Genomic DNA, 20807 nt, shown 5'->3' on the forward strand with positions numbered 1-20807 from the left:
GGGGTACTCCGCCCCTAGACATCTTATCCCCTATCCAAAGTATAGGGGATAAGATCTCTGATCGCGAGGGTACCGCCGTTGGGCGCCTCGTGACATCACGGCCCGCCCCCTTAATACAAGTCTATGAGAGGGGGCATGGCGACCATCACACCCCCTCCCATAGACTTGCATTGAGGGGGCGGGCCATGACGTCACGATGCTCCGGCCCCTGTATCGCCCATCATTCTGCACAGAGCAAGTTTTCTCTGTGCAGTAATGACAGTGGGGTGCTGCAGCCAAGATCTCGGGGGTCCCCAGCAGCAGGACCCCCAAGATCAGACATCATAGGGGATAAGATGTCTAGGGGCAGAGTACTCCTTTAAAGGAGTCCGGGCATGCAAGGGGTGGTAATTTTGTAACACTGTAGGTAAACTGGTTGGGACTTAGACAGATCATTGATCATGTAATGCTTTTATTTTTTGCCTTTGGAGGCGTTGCAGCGGTATTCAGCATTGGCTGCAGAATTCCCTGGAAGTTTCAAGATGAGCTCTGCGAGTCCTGGCATATCAAGATATGTTTTGGGGAGGAAGGAACTTCACAAAATTTATTGCACAAATCAAATCACCTTTGCAAGAATGCCGATAGTGGCTGCATATCGCTTACTGCCGAAGATATGCAGAATAGTATTAGGCACTGGAATCCGTCCATTCTACTCACTGACATCATACAAGTCATTGACACCGGTCGGCCTGTCTGAGACTTATGATTTGCATCAACCATAACTGAAGTCCTACTTATAGACACTATTGCCTCTTTGTATCAATTTAGCAATGGTTTACTCTGGCCCGTGTCCATAGCTAAAGCATCCGTGTCTCCGACTGTTGAATTAAAGGCCTGTTCTGCCACAAATGAACGTTAAAAACTTGTTTTGCCACTGTATATTTCCTGCTTAATAGTTTCTGTATGTGAGACAAGGCTAATATTGGTTTTCCACTAACGTCCTGATGTCAGCCAAGAGGAAACCATAAATGCAGATTAATGAATTTACATTTATTACGTTTTCAACATTTCAGTAATGAATTGATCCTGTGGCCCAAGAGACCAGTTTCTGTGACTTCCTGATGACATAGAAGGGATTGTAGCCTGTGTACAGTGCTGTGGTATATACTGGTTTTATATAATCATCAGGTATAAACAGGAAATACAGCATTGTTATTTGACAGATATGGAATATCAAGATGGCAACGTTATGTACACCCTAGCTAAAGGTGGTCACTTGGAAGTGTTCCATTTTATTTTTGGGTGTCTGTGGACAGTCTCATGGCCAAAGCCCAAAGGTCCTAAATTTGGTTTGAAAATTGTTAACAATGCACAGTGCTTATGATGTCTAACCTCTCTCCCTTCTTCAGGATAATATCAAGATAGGCATAGTAATACAGTGGTCCCTAAAGTTACAATATTATTTGGTTTCAGGATGACCATTGTATGTTGAGACCATAACTCTATCGCAACCTGGTAATTATTTCTGAAGCCCTGGAAAGTCATCCAAAATACTTAAGGTAAGTGAGGATTAAAGGAAACTGTTAGATATTTTCTCCCGCACTATCCACAGGTACTGGTGGATAGTGCGGAAGACGCTGATTAAAATGAGCCCTACCTCGGCCGCAATTGTAGTTTTATTCTATGTGTATATTTTGCTGTAACTGGCACGGGCGGGGCTTCTGCAGGTTAACTGGCACTGACGTCAGCGCCACTTATGAATATTCATCCTCCCTCCCTCCAGCTCTCCCTCTCTTCGCCGCTCCTAACTGGAGTGAGGGGGGATGAATATTCATAAGTGGCGCTGACATCAGTGCAGAAGCCCCGCCTGTGCCAGTTACATCAAGATATACACATAGAATAAAACTACGATCAGCGTCTCCCACACTATCCACCAGTACCTGTGGATGTTGTGGGAGAAAATATCTGACAGTTTTCCTTTAAAGACAAAATATGTAGATAACTATAAGAAAATAAAATCGAGGTGGCCTCAACTGGCGTACAAAGGAGAAACTAACCCTGGCACATGTAAAGAGTAGCACAGAACATACAGTACCTCCCAATACTGTAGGGAGGCACTACCAGACAGCCAGTCAGTGCATGCACTTCAGTAATACAGGGGTTCAACCAGTAAAATGTCCATTTTGATTGGTCAAATCTTCCAGCTATTAACACGTTTCACAGATCTGGACTGTCCGTAGCATTTTATGTTGAGTATGGTTTCAAGTTACAATGGTCAAGGGACACTGCTTGACTCCTTTGGCAGTGGCTTATCACCTAAGAACAAAATTGTTCATGCCATTGGGAGGGTTCAGGAGGCCACATTAGATGGTCAAAATCAGTGGGTTTGATAAACTTTAACCCAATCTGTATGGTTCTCCACTCTTTTTAGATGGTGATCCCCAAAGCCCCCATAGTGTTCAAAGGACACTTGGATAAGGGTAGTCTTCAACAAACAACCCCTTTAAGATCGAACACAGTTTCTAACAGACAAAAATGACGTATTAGTATTGCCTGTGAGAGAATTTGCATATTTTGCTCATTTATGGTTTAATACTCAGATATATGGAAGTAGTAAATCGAGGCAAGTTGGGGAAATAGTAATTAAAATGACAGAGAATGAGATCCAAAATGTTTTACTTTACAGCTAATTCAATGTGACTAATTAAAGTCTACCTTTCAGCTGTACTGGAGGATGTTACGTGTGAATTATTACATCACAGCAGCTGTTGTTTCATCTAGTAATAAAAGAGAGATGGCGAAACGCGGCAATCGCTTCTCGGCATTGCCTTTAGTTATAGGAAGAATAATAAAAGAAAAGAGTCTTCCCTCTGAGACATAGCAGCGGCAGATGACTTTGCGTTGCCTTATTCATTTCACGGGCAATCAGACAAATCTGGATTCATGGCTCCTGACGCCAAAGCCACAACAGAATCATCATAAGGTAACTCCAGACAGTGCTCACAAACAAGCTCCTTCCAAAACTGTTTTTGAGAGGCAACAACATTTATGAATCCTCTGCCACTAATACTGGCGCCTCTGTTTTGCTTCTCCTTCTTAACTCTGGCAACAATCCAACAACTCCAGTGATGAAGAACACAGTTGTGTCTTTTAGAACATTTCATTCCAAAAACACGAAAGCCTCTCTGTGCATTAGCTAAACACCGACATGCTTCAGAGGCTTGTGAAGTGGAGGCGTCTTCTCGGCCCTCTATGGAATGCAGCAGCACCATGAGTGGTGGTTTGTACCTGCTCTGTTTACCTGGGTACAAAGTGAAATCTGTTCCCAGAGGCCTAGAGAAAACCACAGGATTAGTAAAAGGAAGAGAGGGCATTAAAGGTCATTACAAAAGTGCAAAACATGCAGGACAAAATAAAAGTTCTTCAATTTCTGGATGATACCAATGAAATATTTTATATTCTCTTTTTGGACTATGCGAAATCTTAAATGGGTTCCCTGGGGAACCTAACTTATACACAGGATAGGGACAAGTATGTGATCGCGTGGGGTCTGACCACCTCACAATCTTCTGTATGGGCCTGGCTACTTATCTGTCCCCAGACCGCTCCCGCCCCCATCTTCGGAGATGTGTTGTGTGACACCCCGCTTAACCTGTCACCAGCTCAGAAGGGATCCCGTCTCATCTGGTGATTGGCTGAGCAGGTCGTCATTACTTCCCGTCTCCAAAGGAGTTGGCCAGGGCACTCCAGGGACTGGTAAGTACTCGGGCCCCATACAGGAAATCATGGGGGACCCAGCGATCAGGCCCCCTGTGATCAGATACCTATCCTCTATGCTTAGATAGGAGATAGGCAGAGGTGGCTCTCCAATTAGGCAAGTTAGGTAGCTGCCTAAGGCTTCACTCTTGTGAGAGCTTCGTTGCTACCTAATTCACCTCCCCACCCCACCCCTAGTAACAATGTAAAATGAATGGTGATGTGTACAAATACAGTTGATGTTTACTATGGTTTGCATATCTTTTTTAATCATAAGTGTCAGTATGAGCCTCATGGCCTAGAACCTAAAGGTGGACCTGGGGATGTTAGGTTCCCTGGAGTTCCCTTTAATACCTCACACTTCACTAGTTCGAAAAGAGATTATAACATTTTTTTCTGTTGAACATTGGTATCATATGAAAATGGAAAAACTTTTATTTGGTCCTGCATCTTTAGCACTTTTTTAATGACCTTCAATGCCTTCTCTTCCTTTTACTAATATTGTAGTTTTTTTCTGGGCCTCTGGGAACCTCTTAGGTTTCCCAGAGTACCCCATTATGACAAAAAAATTTTAAACTAAAATTCTATACTTGGGGTTTTCCCCAAAACATAGACCATCAAATATGAAACCCCCTTACCATCTAGGCAACTATGGTTATCTTGATCACGTTAACACAATGTGTTAAAGGGGTCATCCGGGGCACTAAACCCATAGCCCATAATTTCCCTCTCATCAAACTATTTTTTTGTCTCAATATCATTCATTAGCTATTTAGAGCGGTTTCCCCTCTTTGGTTGTCACTTACATGCAAGAAGTGAGGGAATGACATCATCCAGCCATCCACTCTGTCTCTGTCCAAATCCCTCTCTGAAGGCATCCCAAACCCTCCTGAGAGACACAGACCATGTGGCCCTGCACTGATGAGTCATGCTCCCTTTAGTGCTGAGAACTGGAAGGTGTGTGCAGCCTCAGGCAATCAGACACTGAACCTCTCTTTGCTGCTCATAGCAGGAGGGTGGGGGTGGCATAGCAGAGCTGCAATGATTGCTGGGAGATGCAGGCAAGGAGAGAGAAGAATGGCAAAGAATATCAAGCAGCCGGAGAAGACAACAGAGGCCACAGTAGCCATGTACATCAGACAGGAAACTTTTACATATATATATATATATATATATATATATATATATATATAAATAAATAAAAAGTATACATTTATACACACTTCCCTGGAGTACCCCTTTTACTTTAACCCAATGAGATATCCCAGTGTTTCCCAACCAGGGTGGGAACAGTTGGGGGCACCCTGGATGGGAAACATTAGGATATCCTAATGTACTAGAGATTATTATTATTTTTTATTGTTTATTATTATTATTATACTAATAATAATTAGAATAATAATATTTATTTACTGGTACCCATAATTGAGGAGAATAATAATATTATTTATTTACTGGTACACGTAATTGAGGAGTTATGTTAAAATAAGGTTTATGCAGTGTGTAAAGACAATTTATCTCAACTTCAGGCATGCAAAAAAAACATCTTAATGCATCAGGGATCAAGATGACGCAGGCTACCTGTACGTCACCAGTATCAGCTTTTGCTATTATACTTTTCTAGAGAACCACTTGACCAGGTTCTGAACCCTGGCTGCTCAAACTTCAGCTTCAGAGATCGAAATTTTTAGCTTTACTTTTCCCAATTTATAAAGAGAAGATAGAAATTTCACATATCTGCTTATCCTCTGTTCCTATTAATTGTCCCCAGTTATCCATTCTGAAGTGCCTATATTTCTGTATGAAAGGATAAGAAAAAGATGGGAAAGTGATTGTTAGTCTGTGCAATCGTCAGTTTTCCGCCCAATCCACTTTTAATGAACTGTCCTAGATCCCCCCCCCCCCCCCATCCCAACAATAGAATTAATGGATCTTCCTTTGCTGTAATAGAAATCGGCTCTCTTTGCACTGACATTCTAGTAAGCCTGTGTTTAACCCTGTCAGGACTCATCCTTTACGATGCAAGAAGTTTTGGTTGTTTTTATACATTATTCAGTGTTTAGTCAACATGCCCCTTTGCAGGTTTTTGCTTTCAGGGCTATTTATATTTTTGCAAAGGTATAATATTTAGGTTCCTGTAACTCATGGTAGAAATAACTTTTTATTCTTTACTAGCAGAGTCGCCAACGTTACCTTGTTTTCCTACCTAAATCTTGTGAGAGAGGAAAAACAATAATAACGCTCTTGTCGTCATATCCCAACCTAACATCCTGTCCTTATATCCAGTCTTCATATCCCATCCTCATTTCCAGACTTCATACCCCATCCTCATATCCCATCCTTTGGTGGGGCTAAGCTGTGATGAAGAGATTGTAGGCCGAAAATAGAAGGGGCGTGACTTTGAAGGGGATGTGGCTTGTGGGAGGGAGTGTGGCATGAAAGATGCACATTCACCCGGAGATGCGAAGCTTGTGGAGTAAGATGGGGCTAAGCTGTGTTGAAGAGATTGTGGTTGATGGATCTGTAATGTTGGTGTATCAAGCAAAAATAGTGTTTTTCGGCCTTAAAAAGGTTATCCAGGAATAGAAAAACAGAGCTACTTTCTATAAAAAAACAATCCCCACCTGTCTCCAGGTTGGGTGTGGTATTGCAGCTCAGATCCATTGAAGTGAATGGAGCAAAGTTGTAAAATCACACCAAACCTGGAGACAGAAGTGGAGCTGTTTTTGAAAAAAATTAGCTGTGTTTTTCTATTCCTGGATAACCCCTTTAAGCAGAAAGTACAAGGGGTGTGGCTTGATGGAATAGGCTTGGTTTGTGGGAGCAGGTATAGGACGTTATGTCTGACACTGCGTCATGTAGACCTCTGTGCAATCATGTCTGCAGGTGTCCGAATTCCTCAATCTGTTCAGGGTTAAGTGTGATGCAGGGGTGATCAATCCTGTATTGCACATAATGCTACATCCAATAACGTGTGTATAGAGAGGATAGCACTCCCCACACCAGTTTAAAGACATCTACATGAGATAAAATGCAGGAAACTGCTTAATGCAAGACTGCATGCGGACGCCGGGGGATCTGGCTGGGACCCCCGCAATCTCTAGCCCGACACCAAGCGTTCTGAACATTTATGTTCTGAACATATATTTACTCTGGCTTCGGGCAGCAATGGTTGTGACATCACACCCCCTCCCCTCCATTCATGTCTATAAGAGAGCATTGTAGCTTGCAAGTTGGACCAACACACTCACCAGGAGATGCACAGTAGAGCTTGTGGAGTAAAGTGCCGGAAGTCCCATAGAGTTGCATGTGACTTTAGACAAAAACCCCAACCCTTGCAAATGGATATAGGTTAGGGTTAATTTAAAGGGGCACATCTTATCCCCTATCCAAAGGATAAGATGTCTGATCACGAGGGGTCGGGCTGCTGGGACCCCCGCAATCTCTAGCCCGACACCCGGCGTTCTGAACATTTATGTTCAGAACTCCGCCTTCGGGCAGCCATGGTTGTGACATCACACCCCCTCCCCTCCATTCATGTCTATAAGAGATGGTGTCACAGCTCTGGTTGCGCGACCGAACCCCACGGTGATCAGACATCTTATCCTTTGGATGGGAGATAAGGTTTCTAGGGGTGGAGTACCCCTTTTATCATATATGTTTAGTTGACATAAATATAACATGTGTACCAAGTTTCATTAAAATATCTTTAATCATTTGGAAGTTATGGTGGAACATACATATATTGAGTTTTATATACACACATATAAAATACATGGGCACCGTAGTTATATTTACACCAGTTAAACATATGTATTAAATACAGTTTGGGCTGTTGGTGTTACTGTTCATTTAATTTAGCTGTATGCAAAAATGTGGTCAACTACGCTACTGTGTATGCCAGAAAAGCATACGTTTTATTATTTTATTTGGAGCGAAGAGAAGGAAAATACTGCAATTTGATATAGTTATTTACTTCCCTTTTTACAGCATTTCTCATACAGTATAAATAACATTTTATCTCTATGCTGTGGTACATTTGTACAATATAAAAACATAGAAAAAATTGCATTGCCACATTCAGAGAGTCATAACATTTAGATTTTCCCTGTCAATGTAACTTCATGAGGACTTATTACTTACAGTTTTTGATGGCACCATTCGGGAGTACACAGAACTCCTTTTATATCTTTAATTTTTTTTTTTTTTTATGGAACTGGTCAGCTTCCTTACGATATACAACAGCTGACCAGTACTGTGTGATTGTCACATCAGAACGAAGGTTCCTGTGATGCAGCATTATTGAAATAATCATCATGGGGGGCAGAGCTAAAGCAACATGTCCTCACACTGCATCTGCTGTCCTCACAAGCACTCCAGCTGAGTGCTGGGAACTTCATACAAAGCCTAGAACTTAGGGTCTTATTCAAGCCTGAGGGTCTGGGAGGAGGGTGGAGGCAGCCTAAGTACATGCTGCTGCAGCTTTGCCTCCATGATGATTATGTGTTGCATCGCATGAGGTGGAGGTTCTTCCCATCACAGATCATGTTCTCCCCCCTATCAGAGATAATGTTCTCCCCCCTATCACAGATAATGTTCTCCCTCCTATCACAGATAATGTTCTCCCCCCTATCACAGATAATGTTCTCCCCCCTATCACAGATAATGTTCTCCCCATCACAGATAATGTTCTCCCTATCACAAATGTTTTCCCCATGACAGATAATGTTCTTCCCCATTACAGATCATGTTCTCCCCCCTATCACAGATACTGTTCTCCCCATCACACATAATGTTCTCCCCATGACAGATAATGTTCTCCCCATCACAGATAATGTTCTCCCCATCACACATAATGTTCTCCCCATGACAGATAATGTTCTCCCCATCACAGATAATGTTCTCCCCATCACACATGTTTTCCCCATGACAGATCATGTTCTCCCCCATTACAGATCATGTTCTCCCCATCACAGATAATGTTCTCTCCATCACAGATAATGTCATCCCCCCATCAAAGATCATGTTTGCCTATTTTCTGATGCTTGCAGACGAGTAAATTGGTTTTATTGTTTCCTTTCAGTAAATTGGTGATTCCAACATGCAGAATTAAAATGATTTTAAATTTATAAAAAAAAAATTTTAAATTACTTTTCCCATGGCTTTAAAATTTTCAAACATTTTACATCCCTAATGACTCCCATTGGAAAGAGCATCACCTGTGATAGGGGTGCCCAAGGTGAAACATTTTTTTTTTTTTTACCTGAGAAGATTGCTTCTTTGTAGGCAAGTACTGTTTCCAGTCACTGCTCAAGGCTCAATAGTACAATTATTACCTATCTGCAGGGACACTTATTGGGCGCAATATGAATGGCTACCAGAGTAGGAAGGAAGGTAGATGGCAGATCTTATTTAGGACAGGATTTACAGGTGCCAGAGCAGCAAGGAAACCAACTAGTGAAATTAATAGGAACTAGGGGGGACAGAGACTGGTGGTGACATGGTATAGTGGGTAAAATACATGTGAAGTGTGTGCAATGGCTTTGGGAGTTAAAGGCAGACTGTAGAGAAATGGATCAAGAGATGCTACCCAGTACTGAGTAGGAAAAGTAAACAATGAAAAATAAATACTTTTTGGTTGGAACAGTGAAAAGTAATTTAAAATTATGGTTAATAGCTTTTTGGAAGATTTTATTTAAGCCCACTAAAATCAGCATCCTATCATAGGAGGCGGAGCTCCAGGAGAAGAGAGAGCAGTGAACCAATGAGGAGACAGGAGGCGTGTGTCAGATTACCTCTGACTCCCTGTAGGCACTATAGCTGAGCAGTCACATTTCACAGCTCTATTTCAAGGAGCTGAATTGAAAAGCAGCCAAACAGCAACATATTAAAGAAGGTATTGATCATTTTAGATGGACAGTAACCTTAAATTGTAATTCTAAAATAAACCTTCAAGGCATCTATAAAATGCCCTTTATCTTGAACTGTGGCTATATCTCTGTTGGCTGTTCCTGAGTGTATCTGAACATTTCTTTTATTTTTCTTTTACACAGTTGAATGAATCACAGCTAATTTACTGGCACATCTTGTCACAATGTGCCATTTGTTTTGTTCTTGGACTATGGAGAAGCATCTTACCAGTTCTTTCACATAAAACATGTTTGTCTTATTTCCGATTAAGTCTTTATCTTCCTGTGATCCTAAAAACATATATTTTGCTAAAAAGGTTACAGGGCTCACCAATTAAAACCAAATACACTGCTCAAAAAAAATAAAGGGAACATTAAGATAACCTATCCTAGATCTGAATGAATGAACTAATCGTATGAAATGCTTTCGTCTTTACATAGTTGAATGATCTGACAAAAAAATCACACAAAAATTATCAATGGAAATCAAATTTATCAACCCATGGAGGTCTGGATATGGAGTCACACTCAAAATCAAAGTGGAAAACCCCACTACAGGCTGATCCAACTTTGATGTAATGTCCTTAAAACAAGTCACAATGAGGCTCAGTAGTGTGTGTGGCCTCCACGTGCCCGTATGACCTCCCTACAACACCTGGGCATGCTCCTGATGAGGTGGCTAAAGCATCCGCCAACTCCTGGACAGTCTCTGTGGTGCAATGTGGTGTTGGTGGATGGAGCGAGACATGATGTCCCAGATGTGCTCAATCGGATTCAGGTCTGGGGAACAGGCGGGCCAGTCCATAGCATCAATGCCTTCCTCTTACAGGAACTGCTGACACACTCCAGCCACATGAGGTCTAGCAGGTCTAGCATTAGGAGGAACCCAAGGCCAACCGCACCAGCATATGGTCTCACAAGGGGTCTGAGGATCTCATCTCGGTACCTAATGGCAGTCAGGCTACCTCTGGCAAGCACACGGAGGGCTGTGCGGCCCATCGAAGAAATGCCACCCCACACCATTACTGACCCACTGCCAAACCGGCCATGCTGGAGGATGTTGCAGGCAGCAGAATGTTCTCCACAGCATCTCCAGACTCTGTCATGTCTGTCACATGTGCTCAGTGTGAACCTGCTTTCATCTGTGAAGAGCACAAGGTGCCAGTGGCGAATTTGCCAGTCTTGGTGTTCTCTTGCAAATGCCAAACGTCCTGCACGGTGTTGGGCTGTAAGCACAACCCCCAGCTGTGGATGTTGGGCCCTCATATCAAGATCACTAGGGGATGGCTGTCCACCGTGCACCTGGAAAATCTGTCACTCCACAGGATGGAGAATGGAATTTCTGGCCCGACAGGGGGAGTCCCATGATGTCAAGACTGTAGGCTGATTGTCATTGGAGGGGCCATGGACAAGGAGGCAGCGGCAGCTTCCAGACTGCACTCCACGATCGATAATATCAATTAATCTGTGCAGCCCTAGTTCAGATCCAGACCGATTGCAAGAAAGAGCAGGAAGAGAAGTGCACAGCTAAGCCCTTTTCTCCCTGCTCTCTGTGCAGGTGATTGAGAGGGTCCTATAGACTTACACTGCTGTCTGTCTCGGTCATGTGGCACAGAGCTGGTCCCAGTTCATTTCAGTGATCAGTTGGGGTCTGAACACCCAGACCAATCAATTTTTTCTCTACATTTTAAAAGTTTGTTATTAAGAGACTGTGGCAATTTAAAGAATTACAAAAAACGATATATACCGGTAAATAAAAAATAGCAACTGCCATAACTTTTTTTTCTGTATGACTAGTGAGAGGTACTGTGTGCCTTCATACATTGGTGTCTCCTCCCTTCACCAGGCTTATAATTATAATCAACCCCTGAAAACAGCCATACATTTTATTTTGCTGAGCTAAATGTTAGAAGACTTGGAAGTTCTGTGATCTTATTTGTATAAGAAGCGATCATGTATGTACCGTAATTCCCAATACCAAGCATCAGCAGGTTGATTCTTTCCCGCAAGTAGCGTTTTAGAGATTATTGTTATTGTTATTTATATAATAGTGGCGTAGTAAGTGTACAGCTGTAAATCTTCAAATGTAAAGCGAATATGATTAACAATAAAGCGCAAGTAATGTAGCAGCAGGTGAGCATGCCTGACTCCCTGCTAATGGCATACTTAGGTGGTTGGCAAAGTTGTCATTTGTCTTCAGATACATTTACAAAAGCTAATGGTTTACAATAAAAAAAATGGAACAACACATAAATGTACTCAGGCACATGTGAAAGAACTAAAAAATGAACTCTAATACTAGACATTTATGTTTAACCCATAGAATATGGATGGCTGAGTGAGCAGTTCCCTGTACCAACACCAGGAGGCGCAGTGGAATTGGGCACATTCAGAATGTTTGTGGTGGGGGAGTGAGGAATGGAAGTATGTGTCTTAGGATGCTTTCACACTATAAAAATACCTCCGCTATAAACGTCCATCATAAAAATCTTGAAAATCGGCCGTTAAACAGCCGTTAGAGAATCCCTAACAGCCATTAAAAAATTCCATTATAGTCTATGGGATTTTTCTAATAGCTGTTTCAACCCGTTATCGGCCATTATTAATAACGGCTGTTATTTTGTGACTGGCGAATGAATGGAAGACATGGTGCATTCACTATTTCTCCCGTTAATATCACCCATCACAAAATAACAGCCGTTATTAATAACGGGCGATAACGGGTTAAAACAGCTATTAGAAAAATCCCATAGACTATAATGGGATTTTCAAACGGCCGTTTAATGGTTGATTTTCAAGATTTTTATGACTGACGTTTATAACGGAGGGATTTTTATGGTGTGAAAGCAGCCTTACAATTACCCCCCACTAGAAGACCCTAACCCCCAATGACTTTTCTAAACCACTATAAAAAAATTATTAAAAATGGACAACTATAAAATAATTACAAGGCCCATAGGATTTGACAGCCACTTCAAAAATATTAAATGATAAATATGAATTTTTATAGAATTTAATGCATATTAATACCATGGCCCTCAAGTGCTCCCACACCTGAAAATCAAATGGGTAAAGTCTAGGAACCACATAAGCCACTTTTCTGGACCACAGATTAACATAATTCTGCTAGAGCCCTTAATCATAGCTAAGAGGAGGGGCCAAGTTCAAGGCATCTAATAAGAACAGCCTCCTCCTGGACATTTGCTATGGTGACAGATGGAATATTAAAGGGGTACTCCGCTAGAAATCCTTTTTTTCATATCAACTGGTGCTAGAAAGTTAAACAGATTTGTAAATTACTTTTATTTAAAAATCTTAATAATTACAGTACTCATCAGCTGCTGTATACTACAAAGGAAGTTCTTTTATTTTTGAATTTCCTTTCTGTCTGACCACAGTGCTCTCTGCTCTGCTGACACATCTGTCCATTTTAGGAACTGTCCAGAGTAGGAGCAAATCCCCATAGCAAACCTCTCCTGCACTGGACAGTTCCTGACATGGACAGAGGTGTCAGCAGAGAGCACTGTGGTCAGACAGAAAAATTCAAAAATAAAATAACTTTCTCTGTAGTATACAGCAGCTGATAAGTACTGGAAGGATTAAGATTTTAAATAGAAGTAATTTACTAATCTGTTTAACTTTCTGGCATCAGTTGACCTATACATCAGGTATTGTTACGCTCTCCTTCTTGACCTTTATATTGGGCTGTTAGCAGTTTGGAAGACTCAAAACTGCTTCAGACAACTGTTTAAGTTTGCTGCATCTGTCCAATTCTGAGAGAAAGACGTCATAATGTAATCCTGCTTGTCTTTGTGCAAAACCCTCAATGAGACTAGTCCACACCCTCCTGGAAGACAAACACCACATGATTTCTGGCTTTACAGCCTTACCTTCCCTCCCCTCCCCTCCCCTCTCTGTGTGAGGATCTTGCTGGGAGAAGTCTCCTCAGCACATAATGCTGCTCTTAACCTCTTCAGGACGCCGGGCGTATGCATACGCCCTGCATCCCGAGTCCTTAAGGACGTGGGGCGTATGCATACGCCCGTGGGAATTCCGGTCCCCGCCACTAGCCAGTTGGGGACCGGACTGGGATGCCAGCTGAAATCATTCAGCAGGCATCCCGGCACATCGCCGAGGGGGGTCCTGAGACACCACCCCCCCCCCCCCCCCATGTCGGCGATCGCAGAAAATCGCATGTCAATTCAGACATGCGATTTTCTGCTATTCCGGGCTGATCGGGTCTCTGGTGACCCAATCACCCGGAAAATAGGGATTATCGGAGCTGTCAGTGACAGCCCTGATCATCCTGAGGGCTAGGAGCTAGGTCGCAGTGCTGCAATCTCCTCCTATCCCCTGCCATTGGTCAGAACTGATTCTGACCAATGGCAGCGCAGGACAGTGGGTTGCCATGGCAACCACCCGTTCTGCCCACTCCAGGATGTCATGGGGAATGTGGGGAGAAGATGGAGGCCGGTACCTGCAGGAGAAGATGCGTGGGGACCGCCGATCGTCGCTGGACACAGGCGCAGGTAGGGAAACAATGGTGGGGGGGGGGTGAGGGAAAGGAAGGGGGAAGTAAGCGATATTTACTGCTGCCCTTCCTAGTGGGTGCCAAACTGCAACTCCCAGCATGCCCAGTTGTAGTTTTGCAACATCTGGAGGGTCACAGTTTGGAGACCACTGTTACAGTGGTGCACAAACGATAGCCCTCCAGATGTTGCCAAACTACAACTCTCAGCATGCCTAGACTGCCCAGGCATGCTGCGAGGTGTAGTTCTGTAACATCTGTCCCTTCAGATTTTGCAATTTTCATGACATTTTTGAAAATTGCTGCTCTACTTTGAAGCCCTCTAATTTTTTCAAAAAGCAAAAATATTTCCATTTTATGATGCCAACATAAAGTGGACATATTGTATTTGTGAAGAAAAATAAAATGTATTTGGAATATCCATTTTCCTTACAAGTAGAGAGCTTCAAAGTTAGAAAAATGCTAAATTTTAAAAATTTTCATGATATTTTGGGAAAAAAAGATGAACGCCGAAAATTTACCACCAAAATAAAGTAGAATATGTCATGAAAAAACAATCTCAGAATCAGGTAAAAGCGTTTTGAGTTATTAATTCGTAAAGCGACGGTGGTCAGAATTGCGAAAAAGGGCTCAGTCCTTAAGGTGAAAAAGGGCTGCATCCTTAAGGGTTAACCTGCTGTATATCTTATCAATGACTGCTTTCATTCAGAGTAAATCATGATTTATTGCTGGGGGGGGGGGGGGGAGGATAATTTGAAAGAAAAGACATATTGGCCCTGATTTACTAAGAGTGAAGTGTAGTTTTCTTTATGGGTCTTAATTCTCTACAATTTTCTTTCCACGGAATTTACTAAGGTTTCCAACATTTCCAACATTACTTTTCCCTACATTTTGCGTATTTTACACATGCTCTGATTTGTAGAGTTTTCCTCAGCTCAAATCCCCCGCATTTTCTGTGGAAACCTTAGTTAATATGTTGGGTTTTTGTGAAAATGTCGGGAACATGCCCTTTTTCAGTGGCTACGCCCCCTTTCCCCAGCAACCACGCCCTTTTTTCAGGTTTTCTGAGTAAAATGGAAAGTTTGTCGGGTTTTTTCAATTCTGGCCCAAATTCTGGCACAAATTTTGGTGCAAAACATGTTAGGTTTACAATAGTAAATCAGGGCCATACAGTGTGTTTACAACAACACAGCATGCACACAGAGATTGCAAAAAGCAATTGGCTGGCAGCCAATACACAGAGTTGCACTGACTGCTGGAAGTTAAAGTCTGGGCTGCAAGCAAGAAAAAAGAATATTAAGGCAACGACAGGAGCCAGAGGAGCTGGAAAAATAACACGGATAACTACAGGGGGCACAGAAAAGGTATTGTGGTGGCTTTGGAGCATTTCTATTTTTCTTAACTTCCACAGAGCACCACTTCTGTCTTCAGGTTGGGTGTATTCTGCAGCTCAGTTCCAATGAAATGAAAGGAGCCAAGTTGTAATACCACACACAACCAGTAGACAGACGTGGGGCTGTTTTTGAAATAAATTAGCTCTGTTTTTCTATTCCTGGATAACCCCTTTAACCCATCCAGAACACAGGGTGTACCATCCTGTTCCGGGCGACGAACGGAATAGGATGCCTGCTGAAATCTTTCAGCAGGCATCCTGTAAAAACCCCTGGGGGGTCCTGGACCCCTCCAATGTCGGCAATCACCACAAATTGCAGGTCAATTCAGACCGGCGATTCCAGGTCAATTGAGTCTCTGGTGACCTGGAAAAAAAGGCTGATCGGTGCTGTCCGAGACAGCCCCAATCACCCTTAGCCAGCAGGAGTGAGGTGGCACTGGTGAGTGCTGTGTACCTCCAGCTGTTGTATAATACAACTCCCAGCATACACAGCCAAAGGGCATGCTGGGAGTTGTTGTTATACAACAGCCGGAGGCACAACTACAACTCCCGGCATGACCTTTGGCTGTCTGTGCATGCTGGAATTTGTAGTTATGCAACAGCTGGAGGCACATTTTTTCTAGGAAAAAGAATGCCTCCAGCTGTTGCATAACTACAACTCCCAGCATGCACAGACAGCCAAAGGTCCTGCTGGGAGATGTAGTTATGCCTCCGGCTGTTGCATAACTACAACTCCCAGCATGCCCTTCGGCTGTCAGTGCATGCTGAGAGTTTTAGTTTTGCAAAAGCTGAAGACACATTGGTTGCAAAACATTGGGTTAGGGTTTGTTACCTAACTCAGTGTTTTGCAACCAGTGTGCATCCAGCTGTTGCAAAACTACAACTCCCAGCATGCACTGACAGACTGTACACTGGTGTGGAAACACTGTGGTAGTTTGTTACCTTTCTCAGTGTTTCCCAGCCAGTGTGCCTCCCACTGTTGCATAACTACAACTCCCAGCATCCACAGTCTGTGAGCGCATGCTGGGAGTTGTAGTACTACAACATCTGGAGGTCCCCCCCTCCCCAGAGTACATTCACATGGGAGGGGGTTTCCGTGAATTTCTCACTGCAAGTTTGAGCTGTGGAAAATTTTCGGCCACAGCTCAAACTCCCAGCGGGAAACTTGCTGTAAACCCCAAGCCCCCATGCTGCCAGAACAGTGGATCCCCCCCCCACATGTGACCCCATTTTGGAAACTACACCCCTCACGGAATGTAACAAGGGGTACAGTGAGCATTTACACCCACAGGTGTCTGACAGATTTTTGGAACAATGTTCTGTGAAAATGAAAAATTTCATTTTTCATTTGCACAGCCCACTGTTCCAAAGATCTGTCAAATGCCAGTGGGGTGTAAATGCTTACTGCACCCCTTATTACATTCCGTTAGGGGTGTAGTTTCCAAAATGGGGTCACATGTGGGGGGGGGGGGTCCACTGTTTTAGCAGCATGGGGGCTTTGGAAACGCACATGGCCCCCAACTTCTATTCCAACCAAATTCTCTCTCCAAAAGCTCAATGGCGCTCATTCACTTCTGAGCTCTGTAGTGTGCCCACAGAGCACTTAACATCCACATATGGGGTATTTCTATACTTAGAAGAAATAGTGTTACAGATTTTGGGGGCTTTCTTTTTCTATTACCCCTTTGTGGTTGATGGGCGTTATGTGTCACCAAGGCTCCTGGCCTTGGTGAAGTAAGAGCTGAAAATTATCCATTGTCTGTGCTGCGATGTAGACTGACACTGTGGCTGTAGTATGGCTGGAAGGCCAATCCGAGACGGCTCTTACTGGGAATGGTCAAGTGTTGGGTGGGGGCCATTCCCCACAATCCAGGCTGCCTTTTATTGGCCTTAAAGGCAGGCTGCCTCACCAGCTGAGGGGGATTTTGCATGTTGCAGCTTACATTGCCAGAGAGAGCTGAGTGTGGAGATCTTCCTTGAGAGCGTGGAAGCTGGTGAGCAGAGTGCTTGGAGGCTTGGAAAAGACTTGCTTGATGCCGCATGGCATGGACTCAGGTGTAAACAAACAAATAAGGAACGCAGTTGGACTTTTGTTACTTTTTCATTTGTTCTGCATTTAAGACTGTTTGCCAAGTGTGAATAAAACACTGAACTTTGATTTGAAAAGTCCTGTTTCCATGCTTCTATACTGCAACCGCTCCTGTCTGCAAGAGCGAGTCATCTCACCTTGTAAAAATGAAAAATTTGGAGTAACACCAGCATTTTAATGAAACAAATAAAATTTTTCATTTTCACGTCCAACTTTAGTGAAAATTCATCAAACACCTGTGAAGTGTTAAGGCTCTCTATACCCCTTGTTACATTCCTTGAGGGGTGTAGTTTCCCAAATAGTGTGCCATGTGTTTTTTTTTTTTTTTTTTTGCTGTTCTGGCACCATGGGGGCTTCCTAAATGAGACATGCCCCACAAGAACCATTTCAGAAAAATTCTCTTTCCAAAATCCCATTGTCGCTCCTTCCCCTTCTGAGCCCTCTACTGCGCCCACAGAGCACTATACATCCACATATGAGGTATTTCCTTACTCAAGAGAAATGGAGTTACAAATTTTGGGGGACATTTCCACTTATTACCCCTTGTGAAAATGAAAAATTTGGGGTAACACCAGCATTTCACTGAAAAAATTCATATTTTTCATTATCACGTCTCACTTTAACGAGGGTTCGTCAATCACCTGTAGAGTGTTAAGGCTCACTGTACCACTTGTTACATTCCTTGAGGGGTGTAGTTTCCCAAATAGTGTGCCATGTGTTTTTTTTTTTTTTTTTTTGCTGTTCTGGCACCATGGGTGACATGGCCCCCAAAATCCATTTCAGCAAAACTCGCTCTATAAAATCTCATTGTGGCTCCTTCCCTTCTGAGCCCTGTAGTGCGCTCACAGAGCAGTTTACATCCACATATGAGGTATTTCCATACTCAAGGGAAATTAGGTTACAAATTTTGATGGACTTTTTCTCTTTTTACCCCTTGTAAAAATGAAGAATGATCTACAAGAACATGTTAGTGTAAAAAATGAAGATTTTGAATTTTTGCCTTCACTTTGCTGCTATTCCTGTGAAACACCTAAAGGGTTAAACTTTTGTAATGCCATTTTGAATACTTTGAAGGGTGTAGTTTCTATAACGGGATCATTTATGGGGTATTTCTAACAAAAAAGACCCTCAAATTCCCTTCAAAACTAAACTGGTCCCTGAAAAGTTCAGATTTTGAAATTTTCGTAAAATAAATAAAAAATTGCTGCTATACTTTGAAGCCCTCTCTTCAGAACGTAAGAACATGTCAACTTTATGATGCAAACATAACGTAGACATATTGTATATGTGAATCAATATATAATTTATTTGGAATGTCTATTTTCTTTACAATACATATACGGGGACATTTATCATCGTTGCTTTGGTAAGCGAGTTCTGTAGTTTTTTGTTTTTTATGCATTAGTTTTGCTTATGTGTGACACATTTATCATACTATCACAGGGGGTTGATAAATTTGGCTCACATAAGCATAAACCAATAAATGACTTCAGAACAACACTTTGTAGCTTTGAAAAAAAATGTGCGATAGATATATATATATATATATATATATATCGCACATTTTTTATCGCAAACATTTTTATAAACACACACACACACATATATATTTATTTATATAAATATATGTGTGTTTTTTACATTTTTTTACCACTTTTTTCCCTAAGGGTAGGTTTACACTGCGGAATGGCCGCTCGCTGACTTCAGCAAGCGGAGATTGCGTCTGGCACCCGCCGCCGGAAATACTTCGGCGGTAGGACCGTGTGGCACTGCTCCGTCACTATTGAAGGCTATTCAGTGCTCATGAACATGTTCTTTCTTTGCGGGGAAAAATTGTCCGCCACTGAAATTCCGCAGTGTGAACGGGTTTCACAGAAGACCCATTCACACTTATGATAACGTTCACGGAATTCCGCAGTGTGAACATACCCTAAATGTACTAACTTTTTATTTTATTTATTTTTTTACTTCTCATTTCAGATCCGTGTATCCTGTGGATTACTTTAGATTCTGAGGCGTACGGTGACCAGCGTTTTTATGGTTTAATGTTAATAAAATGGTTAACGAGGGCTTGTGGGGGAGTGTTTTCTTGGAATAATTTTTTTTTTTAAACGTGTTTTTTATTTTTTTTTATTTACTTGACAGGCTTAGTAGTGGAAGTCATCTTATAGACGGAATCCATTATTAAGCCGGGCTTAGCATTAGCCACCAAAACAGCTAGCACTAACCCCAAATTATTACCCCGGTGCCCACCACCACAGGGGTGCCGAGAAGAGTCGGTACCAACAGGCCCGGAGTGTCAAAAATGGTGCTCCTGGGCTTAGTTGGTAATAGGCTGGTGGTATTTAGGCTGGGGAGGGCCAGTAACAATGGTCCTCTCCCACCCTGGTAATGTCAGGCTGTTGCTGCTTGGTTGGTATTTGGCTGAGAATAAAAATAGGAGGAACCCTATGCTTTTTTTGCATAAATAATTAAATGTAAAAAAAACAAAACACATAGGGTTCCCCCTATTTTTATTCTCAGCCAAATACAAACCAAGCAACGACAGCCTCACGTTACCAGGGTGGGAGAGGACCATTGTTACTGGTCCTCCCCAGCCTAAATAACGTCAACCTATTAGCGCCTAGGCCCAGGAGCGCCATTTTTGATGCTCCGGGCCTGTTGGTACCGGCTCTTCCTGGCACCCCTGTGGGTAATGGGGTAATAATTGGGGGTTAGCACTAGCTGTTTTTGTGGCTAACTCTAAGCCCTGGCTTAGTAATGGATTCCATCTATAAGACAGCTTCCGCTACTAAGCTTGTCAAGTAAATAAAAAATTAATAAATAAAAAAAAACACAACACTCAAAAAGAATTATAAAAAAAAAAACACTCCCCCACAAGTCCTCGTTAACCGTTATATTAACATTAAAAAAATAAAAAAATGCCGGTCATGGATGTAGTCTTCCGAATCCGAAGGAGTCCACAGGATACATGGATCTGAAATGAGAGGAAAAACACGAAAAATAGGTTAATACATTTATTGTCTCCTGCTTGCACAACTACAACTTCCAACATGCTCTTACAGTAAGGATATGCTGGGAGTTGTAGTCGTGTGGTGCGGGAGATGTGCAGGCGAGTGACAAGCTTGTCACCTGCCTACCACTGCAGGACTC

At 42.5% G+C, this 20807-nt stretch overlaps 1 protein-coding gene across 3 annotated transcripts in view; it reads right to left on the bottom strand.

Annotated features, from left to right (window-relative positions):
* The window catches only part of CPQ (carboxypeptidase Q), a 562886-nt gene that overhangs the window by 181163 nt on the left and 360916 nt on the right, over positions 1-20807 (bottom strand). The window lies entirely within an intron of this gene.

This window comes from Hyla sarda, chromosome 5 (genome assembly GCF_029499605.1).
Source record: "Hyla sarda isolate aHylSar1 chromosome 5, aHylSar1.hap1, whole genome shotgun sequence".
In the NCBI taxonomy this organism is placed as follows: Eukaryota; Metazoa; Chordata; class Amphibia; order Anura; family Hylidae; genus Hyla; species Hyla sarda.